The following is a 16,146-nucleotide window of genomic DNA, read 5'->3' as shown; positions in this document are numbered from 1 at the left end:
AAACTGGGAGCAGGCTGGCATTTGGTCTTGGCTTCCTCTACATTTGGAGCTGCAAGAGTCATGAGAAGCCTGTAGCTGATATTGATCTGTGGGCTTGGAGCTGGCCAGCCTCTACAAGCTTGTAATCTCATAGCCAAATCTCCCTCACCTCTTTCTTTCTCTGATTTTGCCTCTAAATCATCTAGCCTTAGCCACCTTTCCAGAAAAGACATAGTATTCAAGGAAGTTCTGGATCCGTAGCAGGGACTCCATGTGGTCCTCACATGAGGCTAGCCTGTGCTACTGCTACCTGTTGAAGTGGCTTTGTTGAGTGGATAACCATTATCCTGAGGCTTACTTGTACTCAAGTGCAGCTGTGACTATAATAGAGTAAAAACAACAGAAGGCAAGTTCAAGAGCAGCAAAGCAGGTGGTCTCCAACCCAGAAAGAGCCTTCTACCTCCCCCAGCATGTGAAGCCTGCTCTCCACTGCTATGAATTCTGTGCACAGCTTAGCCTGAAAGGTATCTTAATTTTGTATATTTTTGACAAACTGGAAACAAATGTTAGCTTCTACACTATGTTGTTTGTTGTTGTTATGTGCCGTCAAGTCACTTGGGACTCATAGCGACCCTATGTACAACAGCCCTAAACTCTGCTCTGTCCTGTGCCAATTGCACTGTCTCTGACACTCCCATACTGATTATCCTAGTCACTGAATCAATCCACCTCATAGAGGGCCTTCTCCTCCTGCGCAGTCCCTCCACCCTCCCAAGCATGATGTCCTTCTTCAAGGACCGGTCTCTCCTCACAACATGTCCAAAGTATGTTAGATGGAGCCTCAGAATCCTTGCCTCCAAGGAGCCACCAGGTTTAACCCTTTCCAGGACAAATCTGTTTGTTTTCCTAGCAGTCCATGGTATTCTCAATTCTTCAGCACCACAGCTCAAAGGCATCAGTTCTCCTTCTATCCTCCTTGGTCATTGTCCAATTCTCTGATACATAACAAGTGATTGCAAAGACCATGGCCTGTATCAAATGCACCTTCGTCTCCAGAGAGACACCATTGCTCTTCAGTACTTTGGAGAGGTCCCTCACAGCAGACTTTCCCATGGCAATGCACCTTTTAATTTCCTGGCTACTGGTGCCAAGAGTGTTGACTGTGGAACCAAGCAAACTAAAGCTGTGTACAATCTCAATCTCTTCACCATCCATCCTGATGCTGCCAATTGGTCCAGTGGTGAGAATCTTTGTCTTCTTGACATTGAGCCTCAATCCATAAATAATAACACATTGGTGGCAAAAATAAATAATAATACCTTGTTATTGTTAGGCACTGTCAGTCCAGTTAGATTCATATTGATTCTATCAACGGCCAACACGAACCCTTCTCTACCCTGTGCCTCCTCATCATCTCTGACACACGAGCTCATTGCTGAAGTGACCCTGTCCATCTATCTCGATGATGGCGATCTTCCTCTTTTTCTCTGTCCCCTTCCAGCAAATGGCCTCGCCTAGCTGCTTTTCCAAAGTATAAAAGACAACACTTCATCAACTCTCCCTCCAAGAAGCGCTCTGGCTACATTTTATCCAAGACACACCTGTTTGTTCTTTTGGCAGTCCATGGGATATTCATCACTCTTCTCTAGCACCACAATTCTAAGACATCAGTTCTTATTTCATCATCATCCTCATTCATTGCCCAGCTCTCTGATGTGGAGCAGGTGATTGAGAAGACCATGGGGAGTTACTCATTAGGGAGTTCTGAAGGTATAGTTAATAGCGCATTGGAGCTGTGCTGCAAACCCAAAGGTTGACAGTTCAAATCAACCACCAGGTCTGAGGGAGACATATGGACAGTCCCTCATTTTGGATTACATCCTTGGAAACCTGAGAGAGGGACATCATATTTAATCTAATTATAAGCACGTATCCTAGTAGTACAATGGTGAAGTTTTTTAGTGAAAGCAGTTCCTTGGAAGGAAAGACCTGGACTCTGTTTCAGTGAAGTCTATGGTCGAGTGCTGTCCCCCTGGCCCTGTCTCACGATGACCCCATGCACAAGACGCTGCCTGGTCCTGAGCCATCTTCACAGTTGTTGTGTGAGCTCATTGCCGCGGCCACTGTGTCTGCACATCTAATTGAGGGTCATACACTTTTCCACTGACTCTGTATTTCATTAAATACGATATCTCCTCCAAGATGACACTCCATAAAGATTGCAGCCCAGTGTACCCTTCAGGGTAGCTCAGCTCTGTCCCGTGGAGTCCACAAGTTGGAATTGACTTGCTTACCTATGTTATGCAGATGACACAACCTTGCTTGCTGAAAGTGAGACGGAATTGAAGCACTTGTTGCAGAGGATCAAGGAATGCAGCCTTCAGTGTAGATTGCATCTCAATGTCAAGAAAACAACAAGTATTCTTACCACTGAGCTGATAGGCAGCATCATGATGAAAGAAGAGGAGATTAAAACTGACAACAGCTTCATCTTACTTGGATCTAAAATTAACATCATTAATACCAGCTGTCAGGAAATAAAGAGAAGCATTGGGAAAATCTGCAGTTAGGGACCTCTCTAAATTACTGAGGAGTAATGATGTTAGTTTGAGGACTAAGGTGTGTCTGATTCAGACCATGGTCTTTCTAGTAACTTGCTATGCATCTGAGAGCTGGACAATGAGTAAGGATGACAGAAAAATAATTGATGCCTTTGAGCTGTGGTGCTGGAGAAGAGCACCGAACATCCCATGGACAGACAAGATAACAAACAGATATGTTTTGGAGAGGATGCAGCTGGAGTGCTCTTTGGAGGCAAGAATAATGAGGCTTCACCTCACATGCTTTGGGCATGTTGCTAGGAGTTGCTATTCCTTGGAGAGGGACCTGATGCTGGGAAGGGTGGAGGGCCAGCGAAGAGAGAAAGACCCTCAATCGGGTGGATTGACATGGTGACTGCTGCAATGGGCTCTTGTGTGTCAGAAAGTGTGAGGATGGTGCAGGATAGACAAGGTTCAGATTTGTTGTTCATAGGGTCACTATGAGTCATACTTAACTCGATGGCACTTAACAACAACCACAATAGTAAGCAGGGCAAGTTCCTACCATGTCGTGTCCTCCTTCCATGCCCCCTCACACTGCCCTTTCTTAGCAAATCTTAAGAACAAAAACCCTCATGCACACCCATGTTTATCGAGGCTTTGTTCACAGTAGCAAAGAGTTGGAAACAACCTAAGTGCCCATCAACAAAGGAATGGATAGAGAAGCTCTGGTATATTCACACAATGGAATACTACGCTGCATTGAAAACCAAGGAACTCATGCAATATTATTTAAAATGGGTGACCCTGGAGGATATTATGCTGAGTGAAATATCTCAGTCACAAAAGGACAAATACTGCATAGTGCCACTGTTGTAAAACGGGACTGACATCGGGGGTGGGGGGAGAATAAGAAAGATGGGATAAATGATGTATACTGCATTGAAACAGATGAGAGAGAGAACTGTTTAAAAGGAATATATGATTAGGTATTGTCATGACATATAGGTTTTTTTATATGTAAAAAAATAAAATAAAATTGGACAATGACCAAGGAGAATAGAAGGAGAATTGATGCCTTTGAGCTGTGGTGCTGGAGAAGAGTATTGAGAATACCATGGACTGCTAGGAAAACAAACAGATTCATCCTGGAAAGGGTTAAACCGGGTGGCTCCTTGGAAGCAAGCATTCTGAGGCTCCATCTAACATACTTTGGACATGTTGTGAGGAGAGACCGGTCCTTGGAGAAGGACATCATGCTTGGGAGGGTGGAGGGACAGCGCAGGAGGGGAAGGCCCTCTATGAGGTGGATTGATGCAGTGACTGGGATAATCGGGATGGGAGTGTCAGAGACAATGCGATTGGCACAGGACAGAGCAGAGTTTAGGGCTGTTGTACATAGGGTCACTATGAGTCGCAAGTGACTTGACGGCACATAACAACAACAACAATTGTCATGACAGGAGTCCACAACAAAGGCTGAATAGTGGAGTGGACTTGGGGGGAGGGATTGTATAACAAAGACTTTTTCTTTCACTTTTCAAAGAGAAGAACGAACTGGAGGGGAGGGGTGGGCAGGGAGAAAAGTGCAACAATGAATGTAAGGAAATTAAAAATATCTGTAAATTTTTATTAAAATTAACAACAACAACAACAATAAAAATAATAAATAATAATAATAAAAAAGAACAGCAAACCCTTGGTCTTTGTTGTGGAGATCCAGGCCCTCTATGGAGAGCCTCGGGGTGGGGGCCCCTGGCTTGTGGATGCAGCGGACAGAGGGAAGCGAAGCTCTGCACACGGCTGGGCTGCCGTATTTCTCTTCTCCTTCGCCGTCAGCCATGGCAGCTCCTGATTTCTCTGGAAAGGCAGCTCCTAATTAGAATCAAGTCGGCTCCAGCTTCCGTCTCCTCCGTCTCGGATGAATTGTTGCTTTAAGACTTAAGTGGGTTGCAGTGGTTGGGGGCGGGGGCTCTGGCTCTCAGAAGCCCAGATTGGGCAGCTGGCACCCTGGGGTGGCACTAAGGGCACCCCACACCCTCTCACTCCAGTCCTCTCTTCCTGATGCTCCCCACCTGCACCTCTTCTTTTGATTCCCTGTCATTAACAAGCCAAGGCTGACCAGGGGGATCCAATTCTCTCAGTCCCTGCTGGTAGGAATGGAAATTGGTATGATTTCTCAGGAGACAGCTTGTCAAATGCTATTAAAAACCCTTTAAAAACTACATAGGCTCTGACCTGGGAAGTCTCCTTCTAGGAATTTGTCCCTTAGAAATACTAGGTCAGGGGTCCCCAAATCTCTGCCAGAGGACTCTGCGCTCAGTCCTTAAGAGTGACTGTCTGGGAACCAGGTCGTGCCTCTCAACAGAGGGTCATGAAAGAGAGTCAGCAAAGAAGCAACCCCAAAAGAGACTTGGTAGCGCAATGGTTAAAGGACTCAGGCACTACCCAAAAGGTCAGCAGTTTGATCCCGTAGGGAGAAGCAGGGGGCAGTCTGCTCTGTAAAGATCTCAGCCCTGGAAACTGCATGGGGGAGGTTCTGCTCGGCTCTGTACTGTAGGGTTGCTTTGAGTTGAAATCAAGTCAGTAACAACAACAACTGATTTGGGTTCTTTAGGAGTACCCGACCAACTGACAAGAAAAGAGCCTTTTGAGTGAATTGGGGAAATTGGAATTGTTAGTTGTCATTAAGTTGATCCTGATTCATGGCGACCTTGTGTGTAGAGTTGAGCTACTTCTGCGTTTGGAAGCAGAGAACTAAGTCTGTATTCTGAGGTGCTTTTGTGAAGGTTCTGAATCACCGGACTTCTGTTATGTTGTTATGTGTCGTTGAGTCACCCATGACTCATAGCGACCCTAAGAATGATAGCTCTAAACTCTGCCCTATCCTGACTGAGCCAATCTCGCTGACTCCAACACACTAACCCCCATGGCCCTAGTTACCATGTCAATCCATCTCATCTTCCAAGCATGATGTCTCTCTCCAAGGACTCATCCCTCTTGTCCATGTCAAAGTATGTGAGATGGAGCATAAAAATCCTTGCCTCCAAGGAGAAATTTGGTTTCCATCCTCTCCAAGACAGACCTCTCTGTTGTCCTGGCTGTCCATGGTATGCTCAGTACTATTCTCCAGCACCACAACTCAAAGGCTCCAGTTCTTTTTCTGTCATCTTTAGTCACTGTCTAGCTCTCTGATGCATAGCAAGTAACTGCAAAGACCAAGGCCTGAGTGAGGCCCACCGTAGTCTCTAGACTGACATCGTTGCTCTTCAGTACTCTAGAGAGGTCCCTGACAGCAGACTTTCCCAATGCAATTCATCTTTTGAATTTCTGACTGCTCGTACCAAGAGAGTTACTTGTGGAGCTTGGCAAGCTGAAATTGTTAACAATCTCAATCTCTTCTCTATCTATCGTGATGCTGTCAATTGGCCCAATGGTGAGAATCTTTGTCTTTTTGAGGTTAAACTTTGATCCATATTAAAGACTACAGTCCTTGACCTTCTGCAGGTCAAGGTCCCGCAGAATTGCTTCAGGTCTTGCTCAGTTTCAGCAAGCGAGGTTCTATCCTCTGCATAAGGCAGGTTGTTGATGAGTCTTCCCCCAATCCTGAGGGCACATTCCTCCAGAATGATCTGTTCCACATACCGACTTGGAGTTAGTTGTCAAGTACTTAACCATTGGTGCCGCTCAAGAAGGCATCCCTTGGTCATTTTCTTGGTGGCTGGCAAGACTGGGCATGTGAAAAGTGGACAGGAAGGAATAAAGAATACCAATGAAGAAATGATGTCTTTGACTTGTATTGATTATACCTTGTGCTGCCGAAAAAACAAACAAATCTTTGCTGGAAGAAGAGCAGTGAGGATGCTTCTAGGAGGGGAGAATGGCATGACATCATCTCCTTCACTCTGTGCCTGTTAACAGGAAGGGTGGATCTCTGGACGTTTGGTAAAGCAGAGGGAATATGAAACATCAGAAGACCTTTCCTGAGATGGACTGACCCAGTGACGGTCGCCATGGGCACAGCTGTGAAGAGGAAGCCTGGTGCCCGGCCGGCCATGGTTTCACTGTGTCGTGCAGGGGATCACCCTCTTCAGAATCCCCTCAACCACATCTCGCCACCACGACAACAGGCGGCTGCTGTCGGTTTTATTTGGTAGAGAGCAGTCTTGTGATTCCTTTAGAGACATCTGACGTGAGGGTTGGTATTTGATTTCAAATATTGCAACATTAGCAGTAACAGAAAGAAGGAATCAGACAGAGCTGGGGCAGCAAAACCTTCGAAGTTCTGTGTATTGCTGATGGGCAAATCAGTGTTCATTTTGCTGGCTTATTTTTAGTTACGTTTAAACATCTTCACAATTTAAAAAGAAACAAAATTATCACACACACGCGTGCGCGTGCGCGCGCACACACACACATACATATATATTTTGAATAACAGTCCCCAACTCATGTTAAGTAAATTATACAAAAGGTCCATATGGCATGATCATATTCTCTCTTTTAAATTAATTTTCCATGCAAAGGGCAGAGGTCAGGAGGACCCACAGCAGAAATGATGGTGGTGGGGATCCTTGGGTGGGAAGATTTGAGTAATTCCCATTTTCCTCCATCCTTTACCAGAGTTTCTGCTTTATTTATTTATAATTTTTGCAATAAACAGTTATTACCTTTATGCTCATAAAAAAGTAATACAGTGACTGCAGAAAAATTGGATTTTTTTTTCCCAGAAAGGCAAGGTTGGTGGTGTTATTTCCATTTAATAAGTGAGGATGGTGAGGATCAGAGAGGGCAAGGACTTCACCCAAAGACACACAGTAATAATGCTAGCTGTGCTCTCCTGTCATGAAGCCGGTGCTGTTTCCACCAAACCCCGGAAGCTTCTGGAAGATCGACAAGACTCTGCCCTCACGGAATCAGAGCTGTCTTTGCTTTTGGGGTGTCCCGTCACCCAGTGTGCTTGCTACCTTATATATGTAGTTGGTATCATATGCTCTGGAGTGACCACCCCCACCCCTTCCCCTAGCACCAGTTACATAATGGCTTTGGTGAAAATGCAATTTCCCCCTCACATCAGAGGTGAATCTCTAAAACTCCCATCCAGTATTTTCTCCTAATGAGCCTTCTGAGCTGCCTTGTCTTCTTTGGAGGGGAGCAAGCTCTCCACCACCACCCTGTTCATATTTATCAGCTCTGTTTACTGGCAGAGCGGAAGAGCGAACGGGCATCGGATACATAAATATCATCAAATCCACAGAGAGCTGGCAAGCCAGAGTTCTTAATCCTGGCTCCATCACTAACAATTTGCAGCCCAAAGAAGTCGCTCACACTCTGTTTTCTCTGCCTCTAAAGTAAATAAAGGATAACACATTAAAAAGAAAAAAAAATCAATTGGTGTTCTGAGGAAAAGAGGGGAGGGAGGTACTCTAAGTTGAGCTGAAAATACGTCTCCCACGTTATCTTAGTTTGCTGATACTGGAGACTTCTAATACCACATCCAGTCCCCAACTCACACCAGCAGCTCTCTGCTGGAGTGTTGCTGGTCTCTCATCTCCAGCTTCCTCTCCTCTCCACTCTCCAGTTCCATCTTTCAAAACAAGGAGAGTCATTTCAGTTAAAGCCTTTTCATGGCTTCGTCTAGAGGAAATCCAGTCCCTCTCTGCTCTGCGAACCATCAGCTCTCTGCCTGCTTTCTTCCTTTCTAACCTGTAACCTCGCCACTTCTCTTCCCAAACCCTACACAAAGTGCAGTTCCCAAGAGGAGACTCCAGCTCCGTGCCTCAGGGACTTTGCACATGCTGTCCCATACCCTAGAGCACCTCTCCCCTACCAAGTCCCTGGACACTACCCTCTCCATCAGTCTAGGAACTCCTTGGGGTGCTGTCTCTGACACCCGGGCCCTTAGAATACGGTGGAGGTGCTCACAGGAATGGAAGATATGAGTGGAGGGAGAATTCAAGGCTTCTCTCTACAACTCTAGGATGAGCAAATCTTCTTTGCTCAGATATGGGGGATGCGCAGTCCTCAGTTGCCACCCTTCTTAAGGGAACGCTCATAGTTTGCCCCAGTGTGGGCCAACAATTTTTCAGTTTAGTTGCATTTCTGGAAACCAAAACATTATCACCCCTAAATGAACGCATTCAGGTCGCAGAGGTCCAGCAGGCTTCCTCCAGGCCCCGAGTCTTCATGGGGGTGATAGGCTGGTGAGCACAACTGTCCCAGCCTTTTCCCCAGACAGGCAACGCCACACTGAAACCCGTCCCTGCTCCTGGCTCAGAGAGAACCTCCGGTGGGGGCTGCTCTCACACCATATCAGGACGCACCCTACCTGTGGCTGAGCTCTAAGGAGCGACTCAGTGAGAAAGCGCCTGGATGCTTCCAGGAACTTTTTAAAATAAAATTTTTATTTTTATACTGGTTTTTCACACTGTTATCTTTCCTTTTTTTTTTTACCTACCCCTCCCTCTACCCTTCAAATTGTGCAAACCTATGATTACCCCCCTACCCATCCTCACCTCTCTGCTTCTACCCTCCACCCTTGGATCCTCATACACCTTTTCCTAGTTATTTATTTCTACAGTATTTGTCCTTATAGGGCTGAGTTATTTCACCTAGCATAATGCTTTTCATTCCCCTCCAAGTTAAATAGTGCTTTTCATACTCACTGTTGCTGCATGCTATATAGTATTCCATCATGTGAATGTGAAATAATTTTTCAATCCATTTGACTGTGGTTGGACATTTGGGATGTTTACACATTCTTGTGACAGTCAATAATGCTGCTATGAACCTTGGTGTACAAGTCTGCATTTGTGCCTCAGTTCTTATTTTCTTGGGGTATATTCCAAGCAGTGGAATAGCTGGGTTATATGGAATTTCTATATTCAGCTTTCTGAGGAAACGCCAAACTGCCTTCCTGAGTGGTTGCACCATTTTGCGATCCCACCAACAGTGTGTAAGAGTTCCTATCTCTTCAGGAATGTTTTTTAAATTTTATTTCTGTTTTGCAATTTGAGGGAAAGTTTACAAAGCATATTTGTCATTCAATCATTCCTGCACATTCTGTTTAATAACGTTAATTACCGTGTTCTCCATGGCTGCTTACCCCTTTCACATTTGGCTTTCCCCCTCTCTCATCTTAGTTAAGTGTCTGCCATTTATTCCCTTTTACTCCCCTCTTCCTCCCGTCCCATCCCTGGTGACCACCAAGCATGACTGACTCTATTTGCATACGGACCTTTCTTTAACTTTTCATAATAGTCGTGTTATATACATGGTGTTATTCAGTATTTGTCCTTTTGTGACAGACTTATTTCATGCAGTGTAATGTCCTCTGGGTGCCTCTGTGTTTTACGGTGTTTTGCACATTCCTGATCATTTTTTGTTGTAGCTGTTATGTGCTGTGGAGTGAGAATTGACTTGTGTTTGACCCTCCAGCAAGTTTTCAGAGGCATAAACCACCCAGAAGGAGATTGTCTGTCTTTCTCTCTTGAAGCAAGTGATGGATTTGAACCTTCTGTCTTTGGGTTGGCAGCTCAGCTCCTTCCTCACTAGGCCACCTCGTGTTTCATAATACTCCACCGCGTGAATGTACCATACTTCCTTCAAGCATTTGTCTGTGGATGGACACTTGGATTGCTTCTCTTTGCTATTGTAAACAATGCTGCAATAAATATGAGTGCGCATAAATCTGTTCATGTCATGGCTCTTATTTCTTTTAGTATATACATCTAGTAGTGGGATTGCTGGATCAAATGGAACTTCCATTTTCAAATTTTTTTTAAAGGAAGTGCTAAACGGCTTTCCACAGTGGTTGTAACATTCCCACCAGCAGCGCCTGAGAGTTCCAATCTCTCCGTAACCTTGCCAGTATTTATCATTTTCTGTCTTATTGAACTTTGCTAGGGTGAGATGATACTGTCGTTCACTATGGGTATTTTATTTAACCTTGGGGAACTGTTTAATGTTTGGAATCAATCAATAACCAGTTGCCATTGAGTTTCCTGTGAATCGTGTTGTTTTTAGGTACCACCGAGTTATGACTCATAGCGACCCCATAAACAACAGATCTGAACCCTGTTCGATCCTGTGCCGTGCTCACACTTCCCTACACATTGGAGCCCATTGCAACTGTTACCATGCCAATCCACCTGATTGGGGGTCTTCCTCTCTTGCCGACCTGCCACCCTTCCCAGCATCATGTCCCTCTCCAAGGAACTGTCCCTTCTAGCAACATGCCCAAAGTACGTGAGGTGAAGCCTCATTATCCTTGCTTCCAAAGAGCACTCTGGCTGCACCCTCTCTAAGACATATTTATTTGTTCTATTGGCCATTCATGGGATGTTCAGTGCACTTCTTCAACATCACAGCTCAAAGGTGTCAGTTCTTCTGTCATCCCTATTCATTGCCCAGCTCTCATATGAATAACAATAGCAAGTAATTAGAATGACCATGGACTGAATCAGATGCATCTTAGTCTTCACACTGACATCATTACTCCTCAATAATTTGGAGAAGTCCCTAACAGATTTTCCCAGTGCAATGTGTCTCCTGATTTCCTGACTATACCAACAGTGTTAATTGTGAATCCAAACAAGATGAAGCTGTTGATAGTTTCAATCTCCTCTCCACCTGCCATGACACTGCCGATTGGTCCAATGGTAGGAATCTTTGTTTTCTTGACGTTGAGATGCAAGCCGTACTGAAGGCTGTGTTCCTTGATCTTCTGCAACAAGTGTTCCAAGTGGTGACCTCACATATCTGAGAGCAGAAGTGCGTGCTCCGTCGTGTTTTCAGTGGCTGAGTTTTCACTGGTTATGTATGTGTTGGTGACCTTCCTTGTCCATAGGAATTCACGCTGCAAACCTGTTTCTTTCCATGTGATTTACATCCATGGAAAACCAACTAAGGGTCCACTATGCATTGGTCTTGACTTGGCAGCATTGACATGTTTCACGGTAAAGAGTGAGGCCTTTCTTCCGAGGCACTTCTGGAGAGATTTGCACTGCCAACTCTGGTTAGTAGCTGAGTGCACGAACTGCTTGCACTCCTGGGTTACTGACGTCCTCTCTAAAAGGTAGCTGGTCCTGTGCTCTCATCCGTCCCTCACCTGAGGGTCCCTGCCCTCGTGAAGGGTGAACCCTCGTGATTTCACCAGGAGCAAAGGATGCTTCCGAACTGCCAGCCTCACTGGGCCAAGGAGCACAGAGGGAGCAGCCCAGCCCATGGCAGAGACTTTTGCCCCTTCTTTTAGAAAGATCTCTCTCTCATTGCCTGCTTGTGAACTGAGTTGTAACCGACCCTCCTCTGGGTTTCTGAGACTGAAAATCACACAGGGGGAGACTGCCTCTCTCTCTTCTATGGAGCTGCTGATGGATTCGAACTGCCAAAGAGGTGCTACCTTTGGGTCAGCAGCGTGACATCCTCTGGAGCGCTCCACGTTTCGACAGAAAGGCAGGCAGGCTGCCTGGGTGGGCTCCAGGTCACAGCAACCTCAGGTGCAATCAGATAAAATATCACCCGGTCCTGTTCCATCCCCTGATGACCGGCTTGCTTGCGTCCATCTCACAGAGGGTCTCCCTTGAACATACTGAACCTCTACTTCACCTAAGGCAACGTCCTCCTCTGAAAACCAATCCTGCCTGATGACATGTCCAGACCAGACAAGCTGGGCACGGTTCTGCGGAATCTGTAAGGTTTCCACTGGCTGACAGCCAGAGCAGCTCACCTTTCTCCCTGGTCTTATTCTAAAAATGCCACTGAAATTGGTCCTCTATGGATCATCCGGATGGTATTTGAAATGCCAGTGATATAGCTTCCGATATCACATTAACACACAGCCACCCTGGCCTGGCAAACCGATGATGGGTGGTGCTCATCTCCTTTACCCACTGGTCGATCCCCCAGTAACCTGAACAGGCTTTTCAACCCAGACATTGGTCAGAGAGCTGGACAATGAGTAAGGATGCTAGAAGAAAAATTGGTATCTTTCTGGGTTGTGCTGGAGCCGAGTGCTGAATATCCCATGGACAGCCAAAGGAACAAACAGATATGTCTTGGGAAAAGTGCAGTCAGAGTGGTCCTTGGAGGCAAGAGTGCTGAAGCTTCATCTCACACGCTTTGGGCATGTTGTCAGGAAGAGTTATTCCTTAGGAGAGGAAATCATGTTTACAAAGGTGGAGGGTCAGCAAAGAGAGGAAGACCCTCAATGAGATGGATTGACACAGTGCCTGCAGCAATAAGCTCAAGTGTATCAGAGATGGCGAGGGTGGTGTGGGCGAAGACGGGGTTCACATCTACTGTTCACAGGGTCACTGAATTGTACTTGATTCGACAGCACCTAACAACCACCACCACCTAGAACAGTGGCACATAGTAGGTCCTCAATAAATGCTGTTGAATGATGTCTTCAGCACAGCGTGTGTTTTGTAAATGTTTCCTCACCATGAGTAGGGTGTTAGGCAAGTGAAGTAACTTACTCCTTTATCAGTATAAGGAGATTTTCAGCTCATTGTCACCTGATGTGACAACAGAACTGTCCCACAGAGCCTCCTGGGCTGGAGTCTTTAATGAAGCAGATCATCAGGTCTTTCTCCTGCGGGGTCACTGTGTAGATGTGAACAAATAATCTTCCATTGACAGTAAAATTCTGGGAATGAGAGAGAGGAGAGGAGAGGGGAAGGGAGGGGAGGGGAGGGGAGGAGAGGAGAGGAGAGGAGAGGGGAGGGGAGGGGAGGGGAGGGGAGGAGAGGAGGGGAAAGGGGAGAGAGGGGAGAGAGGGGAGAGGGGAGAGAGATAATTGAAGACGTCACACTCCATTGCTTCCTGTTTCCTTTCCACAGTACCCCCATTCCTCCCACTGGTCTCCGCACCTCGCCTCTTACTTACTCTCGTGTTCCCCAGCACACATCACGTTGCACCTTCACCAGCTTCCTGTTCCTCTATGGCCTGAGCATGCTTGTACCTCACGGCCTCTACACGAAGAGCCAGGCCGGCTCTGTCCTAGCCAATCACATGACCGGCTCTTTCCTCATCTTCAGATTTCAGCTGAAAGGCTCTTCTTTAAGTCCTTCTTCCTTAGCCGCTCAGGCCAGAAACCCCACAAATCACCACCCATCGCGGGGCCTCAGGCACCGTGGGTTCCAGCCGGCACACCCAAGCCCTTCTAAGCACTGCACTGTGCCCCGCTCTGCTGACCCCCATCCTGCTGGGCCTGCAAGACAGGCCCTCACTCGAACTCAGAGCAGGCCAGCTCAAAACACAAAGTCACTCAAAACTCACTGTTGATGAGTCGGGAGCTGCTCATTGCAGAGCTTCTGAAGGTTTGTGAGGCTATAGATTAGATGGGAGACGACTGCCCGTTTTTCTCCCATGGAGCTGCCGGTGGATTCTCACCACAGAGCAGCACAGGCTTGGGGTGAGCCGTGTAGCTACCCACTGACCACACCACCAGGATCTCCCTCCAGAGGGCAGGATGGGGCAAGCCCTTCTCCTTCCTCCCTCTGGTGCCGTGAGGTGAGGCCCGGGACAGGCCATGTCCCTCCTGGGCCTGGGCTTAGTCTGGGCCACCTCTGGACAGGACTGAGCCTTCCCCTGTGTTCAGTGTCATACCTCCCACCCAGACAGGCCGCAGTCCTTCTGAGTGAGTCAGCTCCCTCTGCCCAGAATCTGGGCAGCCCATTGACTCCTCTTACTTGGAGTCAGTGGAATCTGTCCTGAGGGTCACATAGAACCAGGGTGGGGACACCCATGTGGTGTGACACCTTTCCAGGTATGCTGTCACTGCTCTTATTCTAACTGCTGGAGGTAGACTCTTGCCCTCCAAGCCTTTCCCCGCTGAAGCCCCTGGTTCCCCTGGAGGGGGCAGGCAAGCTCTCAAGGAGACCCTGACGAGGAATTGTGGTTCAGTGAGCCTCCTGAGGTGTGGTGCCAACCTCCTTCCTTGGCAGCACCCATGGGGGTGAAGTTGGGGCCACCCCCTTACCTTCCTAACACTGTCCCCCTTCTCGCTCCTTCTCCACAGGCTTCCTCCTACAGATGGAGGAGGAAGGAGCAGAGGGCTGGGGAACGCCATTGGCTGCAGGCCAGTTCTGCCATGTCCCGTTCAGTGCTGTGGGAAGGAGCCCCAGCGGCACAGGGATTAAGTCTTTAGTTACTAATATAAAGGTGGGCAGATTGAACCCACCCGCCAGTCCAGGGAAGAGATGTCACAGCTTCTGTAAAGATGCAGCCGTGGAAACCTTGCAGGGCGGATCTGCTCTGTCCTCCAGGGTCGGTATGGGCTGGAACACACCACAGCTGCGGGCTCCGTTTGCTTTAGAAGGTACTTCGCCTTGACATTCTGGAATTGCTTCAGCTTCTCATTTCTAACAAGTGTTGGGGGCCCTTGTTACCGATTCTGGGGCACCCAGAAATGCCCCCTCCGTGGCCTGCCCTTTGGAACACACGTGATGGACCAACCGTAGGCTTGGCGCTGCTGAATGCCCTGCCCCCTGCCCTCAGTGCTGAGAACAGCGCCCACTGTGGGCCTCTGGAAGTATGACATGGACAGACCGTGGTGCCTCAGTGAGCTCATGTGGGCAAGTGACAAGAAGCGGGGGATGAGGGAGGTGAGGGAGGGCCAAGGTGGTGGTGACAGTGACACCAAGTATCAGGATGTCCCCAGAGAAGCTCCTCATAGGACTGTGAGGCAGCTCTGTCCTGGGCCCCCGCAGGCACCAGCCTCTCCCCTGCTCCTGGCCAGGCCTTCAGGAGCCCGAAGAGGGGGCTGGCCACAAGCTGTCCTGCCTTTGTCACCCTGTTCGGAACCTGTGACTTAACCCTGTTTCCTTGTTTGTGGACGTGGAGTCGCAGATGTTTAAAGGATTAAGTGAGCTCATACGTAGAACATGCTTAGCACACGCAGATACAGGCATCTGGGGGTTGCAGTTATCGGCATTATGGGGACAGACTCAGGTGTGTGCCCCAAAGCTGGTGCTCTCTGCATGGAACCTCACCCTCTGGGTAGGAGGTTTGGGGGCGGGGGAAGGTGAGGACAGCACCTGAGGAGCCTGGGGCTTGGAGGGTTGAGGCTTGGGTGAGGGCGACCTCAAGGACAGCCTGAGGTGCCAGGTGGTAGCCGGCAGCCCTGACACAGCGGGCAAGGAGCCTCCTCGGGCCTTTAATCAGGGAGAGCCACGAGGAGGGGAGTGTTTTAGGGAGATTAATCTGGCAGCCGTGGGCAGGATGCAAGACAGCGTGGCTCAGTGCACGGGGCTCGCCAGCAGGAGGTCATTAAAGAGAGTGGCCGCATTGCTGGCTCCCTGCACACTGGGTTCCCGGCAGCTAAGAGGATGGGCCCCTCCTTAAGAAAGGCGCTGAGGGGCCAGCAGGGGGTGCTGTGCTGTCGCCAACAGGGGCCAGGCCAGGGGAGCTCTGGCCTGGGGCAGTCAGCAAACAGGACTGTCAGCCAGCAACTGGGGAAGGAGGGCCAGGCGGCCCCACCCCAGCAGCCGGGTAGGGTCCAAGCCGAGCACTCCAAGAGCCACCAAGTGCCATCAAAGGCTGCTGCCACCCACAGAGGCTCCCCCCCCCAGCCTCCTAGGGAGGTGACAGACTATAGCACCAGCCTAGGGTGCTCCCCAAGGGC

Source organism: Elephantulus edwardii, unplaced genomic scaffold (assembly GCF_000299155.1).
Source record: "Elephantulus edwardii isolate Elephantulus edwardi_28Jun2011 unplaced genomic scaffold, EleEdw1.0 scaffold00086, whole genome shotgun sequence".
Classification (NCBI taxonomy): domain Eukaryota; kingdom Metazoa; phylum Chordata; class Mammalia; order Macroscelidea; family Macroscelididae; genus Elephantulus; species Elephantulus edwardii.
The sequence above is the reverse complement of the archived record's forward strand: the minus strand, read 5'-3'. Positions refer to the sequence as shown.